The following is a 13,347-nucleotide window of genomic DNA, read 5'->3' on the forward strand; positions in this document are numbered from 1 at the left end:
GTAGAAACATTGAAATTCTGTATTTTCATATTAATTTTTCAAATGATATGTAGTTTTGTTGTAGATTAAATGTAGAAAACAAGCCATTGTGAGTCTTATTTGACTCACTCCTCACATTCAACCTATTCTACAAATTCACGCCTCTTTAAATACAATACAACCATACTTTCTTGAATTTAAAAGTATAACAATATATATAACTTAAAAAACATATTCTCCTCTACACAAGTTAGCTCCAAAACAGACGAAGTGGAATAACAAGCTCCCATCAAAACTTTTAACACAAAAACACAAAGCTCAAAAATAAATAAACAATAGTCTACAATTTTTCTACAATTTATGAAATATAATGCATGTCATGTCTTCTTCTTCTTCTTTTTCTTCGAGTTTCAATCTGAAATTCAGCCAAAACCAAGTCTAATCTTCACCAAAACCCCTCAAAATTGAGATATAAACTCCAACCCATATTCCCAATTATTTACAACAACACACAATCCAAACAAATAATGATTTTTGAAAACCCAACTTTGAATTCAAAGCTTCAAAGCTTTTTAATGGCTGTCAATGGTGGAATTGCTGCTCTCTTTTCCTTTCTTCTTATATTACTGAAATTTGGGATTGCGAGATAGAGAGAGACATAGAGAGAATTCTCAATTCTTTGCAACAACATCCAATCCAAACAAACAATATCTTTTAAAAACCCAAATTCGAATTCAGAGCTTCAAAGCTTTTTAATTGTTGTCAATGGTGGAGGGGTTACATATTTTCGCTGGTTTTAGAAGAGAAAATCGTGGGTGTTTGAAGAGGAAATCGTGGGGATTTAGAGAGAGAAACTTGGGGGAGTGGGAATATACGGTTGAGTAAAATTAGGAGACTAATTAATACCATTAAAATCCTAAATGGTACATAAATGGTAATTAGGTATATAGAAAGTAATTATATTAAAAGTTAAGCATGGAGGGTAATATAGTTTACTATATGGCATAGGAATATAAAAATTCCATAGGAATATTAGATAGCCCATAACCCTAGATCGTTTTCATAACATTGATAACATAAAAATCTTCTCTTCCTCTATTCAAAGTTCACTATTTATTTTTCCTTATTTTAATTAGTTTAAAATCAAATACGTCTACTTTTAATTCTCATTTAGATACTTAGGATAGTCTAATTTAGTTAATAGTTAATCACAAGTCCTCGTGGGTTCGACATCCGACTTTTAGTCACTTTATTACTTGACAATCGCATATACTTGCATTTCCGTTTGGCCGCAACAAGTTTTTGATGCCGTTGACGGGGACTTAGATTTAGCTATTTTTCTAGATTAGACATTTATTTTTTAATCTATTCAAGTTTTTTTTTGTTTTAGTTTAGTTATTATTTTTATTTATTTTAACATGGCATCTTGGAGTGAAAATTATTCGAATGATGGTTGTTCTTATTATTATGATCCTAGTCCATAGTGTGGAGGACCTCACTGGTGAAAAAATTATCAGAATATTCCCGCGAAGTTGTGCGCACAATCTCAATTTTTTGAGTGGAATATTTGTAATATATGTGGTGGTCATTGGGATGGTTGTCCTAATTCTTTTCATCCTTCTCTGAGCCCTTATTATGATCTTTCTAATAGTGTTTATAGGGGCAATTGAGTGCAGGATATGGAATGTGATGCATATATTTGGGATATTTTGAGGCAAGTAGCAGAGCATCAGGATGAAATCAAAAAAGATATGAACAGAATAAGGGCAGCAATCACTAGGATGAAGGCTAATCTGGAAGAATTGAATGAAGAGAGTGAGTTCCAGCAAGAGAACATTTTGAAAAAGAGGAGATTTTAAGCCAAACATGGCTATAAAACAAGCTAAAAAATTAGAAATATTTGAGGTTCAACGTGAGGAAATTACAAATGAGATGAGATACTTTATAGAAGGAAGATCTAAATTGGGACAAGAGATTGATAGATTTGGCACTACTTTTCAAGACTTAAAGGCTCAATTGAATGCAAAAGTTGATACGTCTAACGCCCAACAAAATAGTAATGAGTTGTGTGAAGCTGAAAATGAGCTTATAAGCCAAATCGAGGAAGTAAAAATGGAGAGCTAATCATTCGAGTGATGTTGAACTACAAAGATAACAAAGAAGAAAATGTTATTTTAAATGATCCATTTGTTGGAAAAAATAAAAAAAATAGTAAATGAAAAAGTAGAATTAATCTTGGACAATAAAAATGTGTCGGAAATGGTTCTTTCTGATAACTTACCATTTTTTTCAACTATAGAGGACTATCTCGAAAATTTTATGAGTTGTTGAATGAGCTATAGAAGAGAATTGCAGTAGGTTTTCGTTGATGGTTACAGAAAAATGTGAAAAAAGAGAAAGGTAAAGCTATAGAGGTTACCTATTGCCTAATATTTTTTGACAACATGTGCTAATGCCAATTGTTAACTACGCGACAGTGGTGAATTTAGGGAGGTGGAAGGGGGCGAACCCCATTCTTTGGATTTTTTTAATTTTTTTTATTATATATATGTTGAACCCTTTTGACACAAGCCAAAAGCTTGGCTTAGTGGTTAAGGGGTTCAGATTTTGTAGAAGATGCAAAGGTAACATGTTCAATTCCTGTTAAGTGCATTTTAGTCCTTTTCACTTCAGTTTTGTTTGTTTTTAACAAAATTAAAAGACGTCTTTTTGCCCTTTAATATATTTTTCCCCAAAAAAGTGAGTGATTGGGACTTGGGATAAAAATCCCTAATTCTCCCTCTCTCTCTCTCTCTTTCTCTCTCTCTCTCTCTTCTTAGTTGCTTCACTCATCTGCTACTCCCTCTATTTCTCTTTGTTATCTCATGCCATTGATCTCATTTGTCTACCATGCCACTATTCTTTTGCCTTGTCGTTTGCCGATCGCTGGTGTTTCATTCGTCATGGCTTCCGAGGTAAGTTCCTTTCTCTTTAGAATCGTTTTTCATAATTTTATTAGTGTTTTATTAACGAAAGGAGGGGACCGGGAAGCTGCACATTCGCGAAGAGTAGGTCGCGATCACGAAGTAGATGTTGAGGCTGGGGGATGTCTATGACGATTCGGCCAGTCGTCTCATGAGTTTATAGCTCTGTTTCCCCATTTCTGCTTCTTTATGCTTTGTTATCTATGTTTTATGGTATCGGATTGGTCAGATCGGGTCCGGAATGATTTTGGTAAGGTTTGAGACACTTAGTCTCTTTTAAGGAAGTTTAAGTTGGAAAAGTCAACCGGATATTGACTTATGTGTTAGAGGGCTCAGATGCGAGTTCCGATGGTTCGGTTAGCTTTGGGAGGTTATTTATGGCTTAGGAGTGTGATCGAAATGGATTTTGGAGGGTTGGAGTAGGTTTAGGCTTGAATTGGCAAAGTTGATATTTTGGTAATTTCCGGTTGGTAGGCGAGATTTTAATATAGGGGCCAGAATAGAACTTCAAGAGTTGCAGTAGCTTCGTAGTGTCATTTGGGATGTGTGTCCAAATTTTCAAGTCATTCGGACGTGGTTTGGTTGGGGTTTTGATCAAAAGCAAAATTCAGAAGATTTTAAAAACTTAGACTTGAATCCGAGGTGTTTTGGTTGAATTTATGTTGTTTGAGGTATTCTGATGATTGGAGCAAGTTTGAATAAGGTATTAGGTTATGTTTGTGCTTTTGGTTGAGGTCCCTGGGGTCTCGGGGTGATTTTGGATGGTTAACGGAGAAGTTGGAATATTATTGCAACAGCTGAAATTTGCTGCTTTCGGTGTTTTCGCACCTGCGGTTTGGGGACCGCAGGTGCGGCACCGCATGTGCGAGGGATGTCCGCAGAAGCGGATTGTGAGGATTTGTCAGGTACCGCAGAAGCGGTCAGGTTGGCCGCATCTACAGAGTCACAGATGCAGAGGGCGTATCGCAGATGCGAGTTGGGCTCTTAAGTGAATTCCGCAGAAGCGGAGGATTTGACCGCATATGCGGTACCGCAGAACCGAGTTTTGGACCACAGGTGCGGGTATCCCTGGGCAGAAGGTATATAAGTCTTCCTTCGCAATTTTTGAAGGCTTTCACCATTTTTGAACACGGATTCGGGAGCTTTGGGCAATTTTGAAGAAAGAAATCAAGAAGACTTTGTTAAGGTAAGGATTTTGGACCTAAAACACACTTCTATGGTAGTATTTCATGGGTTAAGGCTGTAATTAAAGGAATTAAAGGGCTAAAAATGGAGGATTAAAGCTTGAGTTTAAGAGGCATTTAAATGAGGATTTGAGGGGTCATTTGGACTCCGATTTTAGTGTTCTTGACATGCATAGACTCGTGGGGAGATGAGGAATATATTGATGTAAAAATTTCTGATTTTCGAGGCGTGGGCCGGGGGTCAGGTTCTGGTAATTTCGGAATTTGTGCCCTTTGTTGATTATTTTTGCTTGGGCTTTGTTCCCTTAGCATATTTTGACGTCCTCTTTCTGATTGGATATATTCGACGCAAGTGGAGGCCGATTCGAGGGGCAAAGGCGTCGCGAGCTAGAGATTTAGCCGGTTCGAGGTGAGTAATAATTGTAAATGATATTCTGAGGGTTTGAAACCCCGAATTGCACATCGTAGCGCTATGTTGAGGTGAGACACACGCTTGATGACGAGCGTGGGGTCGTGTACTATTGGGGATTGTGACTTGGTCTATCCTGGTTGATGATTTTATCGCGTATTTGGCTGAAAACTATTTGCTATCATCATTATTTGGGTTGAATACCATATTTGGGCTTCGTGCCAACTATTTGAAACCTTCGGGGATTCTCATTGCTATTTCCTCACTGTTTTGATTTTATACTTGAACCCAGTCATGTTATTTTCCACTGTTTTCATACTCAGCCATGTTTACTCAGTCTTAAGACTTAAATGATACTTTTAAATGATGTTTGGGCTGAGAAACACTGTTTTACTATTTCCCGAGGGGCTTGTGAGTATTTTTGACTGAGTAAGGCCAAGGTCCTATGTTGTGAGGAAACACTAATACTGATTTGAGGCCGAGGGCCTGAGATATGTATGCCACGAGGTGGATTGATTGATATAAGGCCGAGGGCCCAGTTTTGATGCCACCAGATGGCTTGTTATTGCGCTTGGGCCGTAAGGGGCCCCTCCAGGAGTCTGCACACCCTCAATGAGTGCGGGTACCCATTGTGATGTGAGATTGAGCCCGTAGGGCTGGTATTGTTCTGAGATGTTTCCCAAGGGGCGGAATTGTTGATACTGTGCCCGAGGGGCGAACTTCTATTTGCTTACTTTACATTAATTACCTGTCAATTACTTGTTTACTTGTTGAAAGGAGGATTTTACTTGATTTTTCACTGGTTTACTATTTTAAATGATCTTATTGCTTCATTATATAATGCCTCGTGCCCTACGTGTTTTCTTACTTTCAGTCGTTATTTACATTTGTTACTCACTGAGTTGGAGTATTCACTTTACTCCCTGCACCTCGTGTGCAGATTCAGGCGTAGCTGGTCCCGCTCCCGAGTGCTGATTCATTCCAGCTTCAGGAGGATCTTTGAGGAGTCTTTAGGCAGTTGTTGGCATTCGTAGCCTGAAGCTCCTCCCTATCTATTTCCTTTAGGTTCTTAGTTCATTATTTAAAACTCTGTAGTTACATCTGAGGATTCAGTATTGTTAGATGCTCGTGACTTGTGACACCCCGGTTAGGGCTGTGTTGGGTCGTATTTTCGCTACTTATTATCATTAAAGCATGTTTTAGACTGCTTTTATATTGTTTAACTGCTTTAACATGTGAATTGGGTTTAGTTGGCTGGCTTGTCTTCATGAGAGGCGCCATCACGACCGGGTTCAGGTTTAGGGTCGTGAAAATGACAGACTGGTAGCCTTTGCGTTCGCGAAGGGTTGGCCAGATTAGTCTTTGTGATTGCGACGTTTGCGAAGGGGAAAAATCTGGGCATTATCAAATTTACCATCGCAATCGCGAGGCAACTCGGTGATCACGAAGAAGGGTCGCTGTGCAGAATCATATTTTAATCAGAACTTGGGCTCATTTTCTCTCATTTCATATTGGTTTGGCGATTTTAGAGCTTCTTGGAGAGGTATTTTTATCTAGCATCTTGAGATAATTGATTTCTACTTAATGTGAGTTTAATACATAGATTATGGACAGATTTTAACATAGAAATATTGAAAACTATGGGATTATATTGAAAAAATCTTGGGTTTGGTAAAAATGGTATTATACCACAAAATTGATTATGGAATTTCTTAGAAATTATCTATTTGATTTCGTAAGGACATCGGTAACATTAATCTACAAAAATTATCAAAATCCAGGAACGTGGGCCCGGGGTGACTTTTAGCAAATTTTCGATTTGGGTTGGGTAATTACTTTAATAGTTATGAACTTTTGAGCACATATTGATTAGTTTGTACGACTTTTGATTAGTTTTGGGTTGCTTGGTATTATTTTGAGGTTATTAGTATAGTTTGAGGGCTGAAAAGAGGACTTGGAAACAAGGTAAGTCTCTTGCCTAATCTTGAAAGAGGGAATTATTCCCGTAGGTGCTTAAATTGTTATTTGTTACTAGTTATGGGTGCTACATACACACTATGTGATGAGAGTCCGAACGTAGCTAAATCATATTCATGTCTGGGTAGACTTAGGACTTTATTAGTAATATTTATAGTGTTTGAACTTAACCTTTTGGTTGAACTAATTAAATTTATAACTAAAATGTGATTAGGGATTATGCTAGGCCGAGTTTTATTACCTTGAGTTTTGGCGGAATACTTGATTGTTGGTGAAAATTATGTTTTCTTTGAGTGCCATCCTTGTGTTGTAGTTGTTTGACCCGTAGTTCGAAGAGTTTCTCTATTTCTGTGGCTCGGGCCGAACGACTCGGTGGTATATTAGAGATGGATTCTTGAATCGGGCCGTATGTACTCGATAGTATATGTACACGATTATTATGGATTGGGTCTGTCATGACCTAAAACTCATTAAAGGTCGTGATGGCGCCTAACACCGCTGTCAGGGAAGCCAAAAACAAATAATTAACTTGGTTCTTATTTTAGTATTTTTGAAATCATGATTTCCTTCAATTAAATGATAAGTGATAAAATTCACAAAGTAAATGATAATATATTTACAACTACAATACTGAACAACCCATAAGTTCCCCCAAAACCCACGGTCACAAGTGCATGAGCATCAACTAGGGAGTGAAATAAAATACAGTATCTGTCTGGAATACAAATTAGACAGGAAATGTATACATGACTTTGAAGGAGACTCTGCTGGCTGCGGATCGTAACATAGGATGTAGCACCTTAGTCCCCGCCTCAACCACGCCTATGCGCCCGCAAGGCCACATATATGTACCTGCACAAAAATGTACATCAAGTGTAGTATGAGTACGTAAATCAATGCGTACCCAGTATGTATCACGTCTAACCTCGAAGAAGTAGTGACGAGGGGTTGACTCCGATACTTACTATGGGCTAATAATAAAATGTTGATATTATATTTAAGCATTGAATACATAACATAGATGAAAATTCAATAACCGAAGATAATCAACAATTCTTTTTTTACTAATAGAAATTCCCAAATCCATTTTTATGATTTAAAAATTTATATCTCAAACTAGTGAAGCAATGTCAATTATTATTAATTTCAAAGAGTTATCATGTGAAATTCATGCCAAGGCCGTACGGCCCGATCCAACATATAAATATAAATTGTGCACTGTCGAGTGTCGAACGGAACAAACCAACATATAAATATAAATTGTGCACTGCCGAGGGTAAAACAACATGAACCATAGATGCATCTATTAACCCGCCGAGGCGAATTGCCCGCTCCCATGAGAGTAGTGGAAATTTACCCCGCTTGCAGAATATATTTGCGACGTGGTTGCACATAGATTTCTTAAGTTATTATAGTATTCTTCAATACTTTTTCAAAAATATGAAATTCAAATGAAAACTTTCAAGTCCGGGATCCTCAATTTCAACTCTTTTCAAGGCATTTAATAAGCATAATCAACTAACGGTATCAATAAGGCATGGTGTAAACCTAAAACTACCCGGACATAGGCATAACTAGTAGCTACGTATGGACTCTCGTCACCTCGTGCGTACGTAGCCCCCATAAATAGAAGCACATATTAATTCAGTTCACATATGGGGTTAATCCCCACTTACAAGGTTAGAAAAGAGACTTACCTCGCTCTGAAGTTTCATAGCCGTCTCCCAAGCCTTTTAACCCACTCAAACCGATGCCCAACGTTCTAAAACAAATAAATAAATTTGAAAATCCATAAATATATACTCTAATACTCATTATAATCCAATTCATAACAATTTCCAACTCCGGTCAAAAAGTTGATAAAAATCACCCTCGGGCCCACGTGCCCGGATTCCAAACATTTTTGAAGATAAACTTTGACCATAATACCACAAATTCAAATATATAATTTAATCCAAATTCCATGTCCAATTTCGCGGTCAAAATTCAAATATACCAATTTCTAGGTTTTTCTTCGAAATCCCAAATTTCTACAAATTTTCATGTATAATCCATATATAATCCAAGTATTTAACTTGCAATAAGTGGAAATCACTTACATTGACATAGATGATGAATATAGAGCTCCAAAATTGCTCCAAGACCAGCTCCCATGGAGGAAATGAAGTGAAAATGACCAAAATCCGGTTTTAAAACAACTCACTGCCCAGTCCGACCCTTCTTCGTGTATGCGGCACATCCTTCGCGTTTGCGAAGCTCAACAACCTCACGCCCAGAAATCTCTTTTCGCATTTGCGACCCTCTGAACGCTTTCGCGAAGGCCAGCTGCCCTGACCCTTCGCATTCGCGTTCGCGTTCCCTTCTATGCGTTCGCGTAAGCCAAATGGACTTAGGCCCACCTCCCCCTTTCTTCTTCACGTTTGGGTCGCCTTGGCCGCGTTCACGAAGGCTTGTCCAGCTCTTTCCTTGCTTTTGGGCCATTAACCTTTTAGGGGTCCACAATAACCATTTTTCCATGACACACAAGAATAGCCCTCAAATCTGAAACAAACATCCTCAGTTCACACCCACATGAATAGAGCGCCTTCCAGGCCTAAACTCTCACATTAGCGGTAGCACCATAATATCCATACTTGGTTTCAATCTTCAATAAATAAAGTGACCATATGTCACACTTATACAGTTTTCCTGTGGGATATGCTCCCATGACCTTCCGCTCCAGGTAACAAGTCTGCACATCCATACCACCGGCCATACTAATGTTGTTAAAACGAATCATGGACCCCCAAATCCGTACACAAGGCCTCTTACACATGACACCAATCTCTTGTGATGCTGAAGACAATACCAGTCTACCCTAAACATCTAAATTCTTTCTTGCTCATTCGAACTCGTGACATTCTTGTCAACACTAAACCACAACCTTGATCCTCAATTTTCAAATTTCATGCTGCTCACTACACCTATCTTACCAATACGTGAGAACCCAAAAGTTTCACCATAACACCTGAACCACTAATAGGATACACACTTCATCTTGTAGAAACCTTTCACTTTACTCGTTTCAGGAGAATCATTGCAACACGTGAAAGAATACCCAAAACCATAGAAAACACAATCCTTAAGTAGTGTTCTAAACCACCATAACATCTTCTAGCATCCATCTACACATAACAGGATATAATACTCAAATGCCTCAAAATAAAATCAATTACGGCGGCCGTCGAGCTTCGCATGCACCACCATAAATCACATTTATAACGTAACACACTGAAGGAACCGATTATTGTCACCACTATGTCAATTCAACCATTACTAACCAATTTGACTTCTTCTAATTTACTCCGGACTTGCCTTAGGAATAATAATAGCTCCATTCAAAATATCACGAGCCCAAATCCGCACTCATCCTGAGTGGCCTTATTTTATGAGACCACACTGTCTCAAAACCCACGACCCATCTTATACCCTCCTTGTGCATATAATCGCGTCTTTAACTGGTACACCTATTCTGATAATTCCTCCATGAATCCGAAGTTATTTTCTCCATCCCTCTAGCACTACATTGCAGACCGAATATAACATAGAAACTCCAAGTCCCTTTAATAATCCGCTGCACAAGCCCGATACTTAACCATACTATGGAGTTGAAATCCTGAGGCACCGCATTTTAACTTTTGAATCCACTAGGACCATTGTGGAGAGTCACCCACTCTGGCTTGGTCCCAAATATAATCAAACTCTAAGGCCCTGCTAGCACATGAACACTCTCTCAAACGAGCACGATGGATCACTTTCCTTGTAAATCACCTCTACACGAAGCGTAAACTCTGAGTTTTCCCAAATCTTGAACATGAATTGATAAGGCCAATTGTTGCACATATTCCTCAAACACTTTGCTCAAATTGTCACTGGTGTTTTCTTTTCAATTAGCTGTAATAACCCACCAAAATACACCGATAACCGGGAACCTCACAAGTAGACAACCACACAATCAATTCATAGATGGTGGGGCTCTCCCACTTAGCTTGAAGCTACCCATTTCATAACTCGAGAACCCACCAAGATTCCTTATCCTCTATTGACATGATCTTGCACAATCAACCTGCCAAATTCCTCAAAATCCTTATGTTAATATTTCATGAACACCCTGAATCACTAGCCACATTTAAATATCCATCCTCTTATCGGATAGCCAGTAGAATCCCACGTAGAAGCTTCGTCAACACCCTACGATCTCTAATCCGCTCACAAGAGATAATACACCTATGGAAATTATATGTCGACATCTTCCAATGACGCTGCACTGAGTACCCTTACTATGAAATCCTTAAACCATTCCGAGACCGTGCTTATTCACCAGTTGTACAAGTCCGTTCACTCCTTATGGACATCAACTAAAGGTACGACAATACATTCCAATCCAAGGTCATGTTGTATCCTTCTTCATATCAAGCAAACTCCTTTCCGTCGTATCCAACCTTCCTCCGTATAGAAGCCAATATTCCAAATTAAGCTCGTAGACCTAGTCACTGTCTACCATGAATCCCAAATCACTATAATTTCCTCAAGGCGTGCAGCTATCCTACCACAGAACCCATATGCTGCTCTGGCACTCTCCTACTTTTTTCAATCCCTCCCCTTTAAGAAACTACTCGACATCTGCTTCTCACATTTGGCCTTCTAGAAATTTAACGACCGCTAGACACCTCCCATATGTTCATCCTTATCCTTTACCGCCCATTTGTTGCCTTAAATCGATATCTATCTTTGTAGCACTTGAACCAATAGATCGCGATCAACTTTAGACCTTTCCGGAGATCATCTTTCTTGAGCCATTAACACTAGGAACGCCGATTCGATCCTGAACCACTGCACACCGCGATCTCTGACAACCGCTTCCCCGACACCATTTCACAATACCGTGCCCCGAAGGCAAATTGAAGAAAACCATAGCACCGGTGAACTTAGAACCTTCAACAAGGACAACAACACCACATCACAGGTGAAAATTCCACCACGCTCGAATATACCAAGTCTCATTGCTCCATCAACACAAATCTGCACATTCTTAGTCCGATTGCCTCTCCTCTGCTGGGAATAAAATACTGAATCTCTGAATTATGCACTGAGTAAAACCTCCTTTCAAGTCATTCGTTGCCTCAACGCATAGACAAGCATCATACCATTACACAAACACTATGCGATAGCAATGCACAAATCATCAAAACAATCAATGCCAAATCTCAAAACCTTAGGTGATACTGATACTGAGCTGAAACGATAGAACGACCTTTTGCAAGGCGATGACAATAGCCAATCAAATACGCAGGGCGAAACATCCTGTACCATATCTCTAGTACCATTACAATTCCTCGATTCCCAATTTATAACAAGCACTTCGCATTGCATAATATTGAATAGGAGGGAAAGGGAGGAATAAGCCTCAAAGGAATCAAATCGCACGATGACGAATCAAGAAGGGAAGTGTTCCTAATAGCCCTGTAGCCTCTCAAAGATAGGTACAGACGTCTCTGTACCGATCCACAAGACTCTACTAGACTTGTTCATGACTCGTGAGACCTAAGTAAACCTAGAACTCTGATACCATGTTGTCACAACCCAAAATCCATTAAGGTCGTGATGGCGCCTAACACCGCTGTCAGGCAAGCAAAAAATAAATAATTAACTTGGTTCTCATTTTAGTATTTTTGAAATCATAATTTCCTTCAATTAAATGATAAGTGATAAAATTCACAGAGTAAATGATGATATTTTTACAACTACAATACTGAACAACTGTCATGACCCGGATTTCCCACCTTCGGGAGTCGTGATGGCGCCTACTAGTTAAAGATAGGCAAGGCAATCATTCCAAATATTTACCTTTTCCATTTTTAAACCTTTAACAGTTGTGAATTAACATTATATAAACAACAAAATTAAATAAGTGGAAGAATAAAATATAACAAATTTAAATATTACCGACACAAATCCTTAAACATAAGCTACCAAGAACTGGTGTCACAATTTCACAGACTGTCTAAGAGTACTACAAATAAGGGTCTGAAAGAAAATCACAAGTTGTTTCTAAAATACATAAAAGAAACAAAATGGGAAGATAGAAGGAGACGCCAAGGCCTGCAGACGCCTGCAGGACTACCTCGGGTCGCCTGATGGGCTGAAGGCAGAAACCTCACTATGGTCCAAAAGCTGCAGCGCCGGGATCTGCACACAGTGCAGAGTGTAGTATCAGCACAACCGACCCCATGTACTGGTAAGTGCCTAGACTAACCTCGGCGAAGTAGTGACGAGGCTAGGACAAGACTACCAAATAAACTTATGCAGTTAAATCATATACATCGGAAATAATAAAGGCAGAAATTTACAGCTAAGGATAGGAGGGGGGAAATATGTTGCGGGGAACAACAAGTATCAACAGAAAAATGGTAGATAAATGTAAAGAACACATAATTCAATTATCAACAGAATCAGAAATCAAAGGCAAGTGCATGGCATCACCCTTCATGCTTTTACTGTCGTCCTCACCATGAGAATCAATATAATCGGCACGGCATCACCCTTCGTACTTTTACCTTACATAATTGTGGCAAAGAATTATCCTTCATGCATTATCACTCATATCATGGCACAACATTGTACATCGTGCGGCACGACATCACCCTTCATATTTTTACCTCACAATATCTGCACGTCATCACCCTTCGTGCATTAACACTCTCAAAAATCATACACGACATCACCCTATATGCTTTACACTCGTCCTCACCCAAGAAACAATCACAAAGAAATTTGGGCAAGGGAATCAATAATA

The sequence above is a fragment of the Nicotiana sylvestris genome, chromosome 9 (genome assembly GCF_000393655.2).
Source record: "Nicotiana sylvestris chromosome 9, ASM39365v2, whole genome shotgun sequence".
NCBI lineage: Eukaryota > Viridiplantae > Streptophyta > Magnoliopsida > Solanales > Solanaceae > Nicotiana > Nicotiana sylvestris.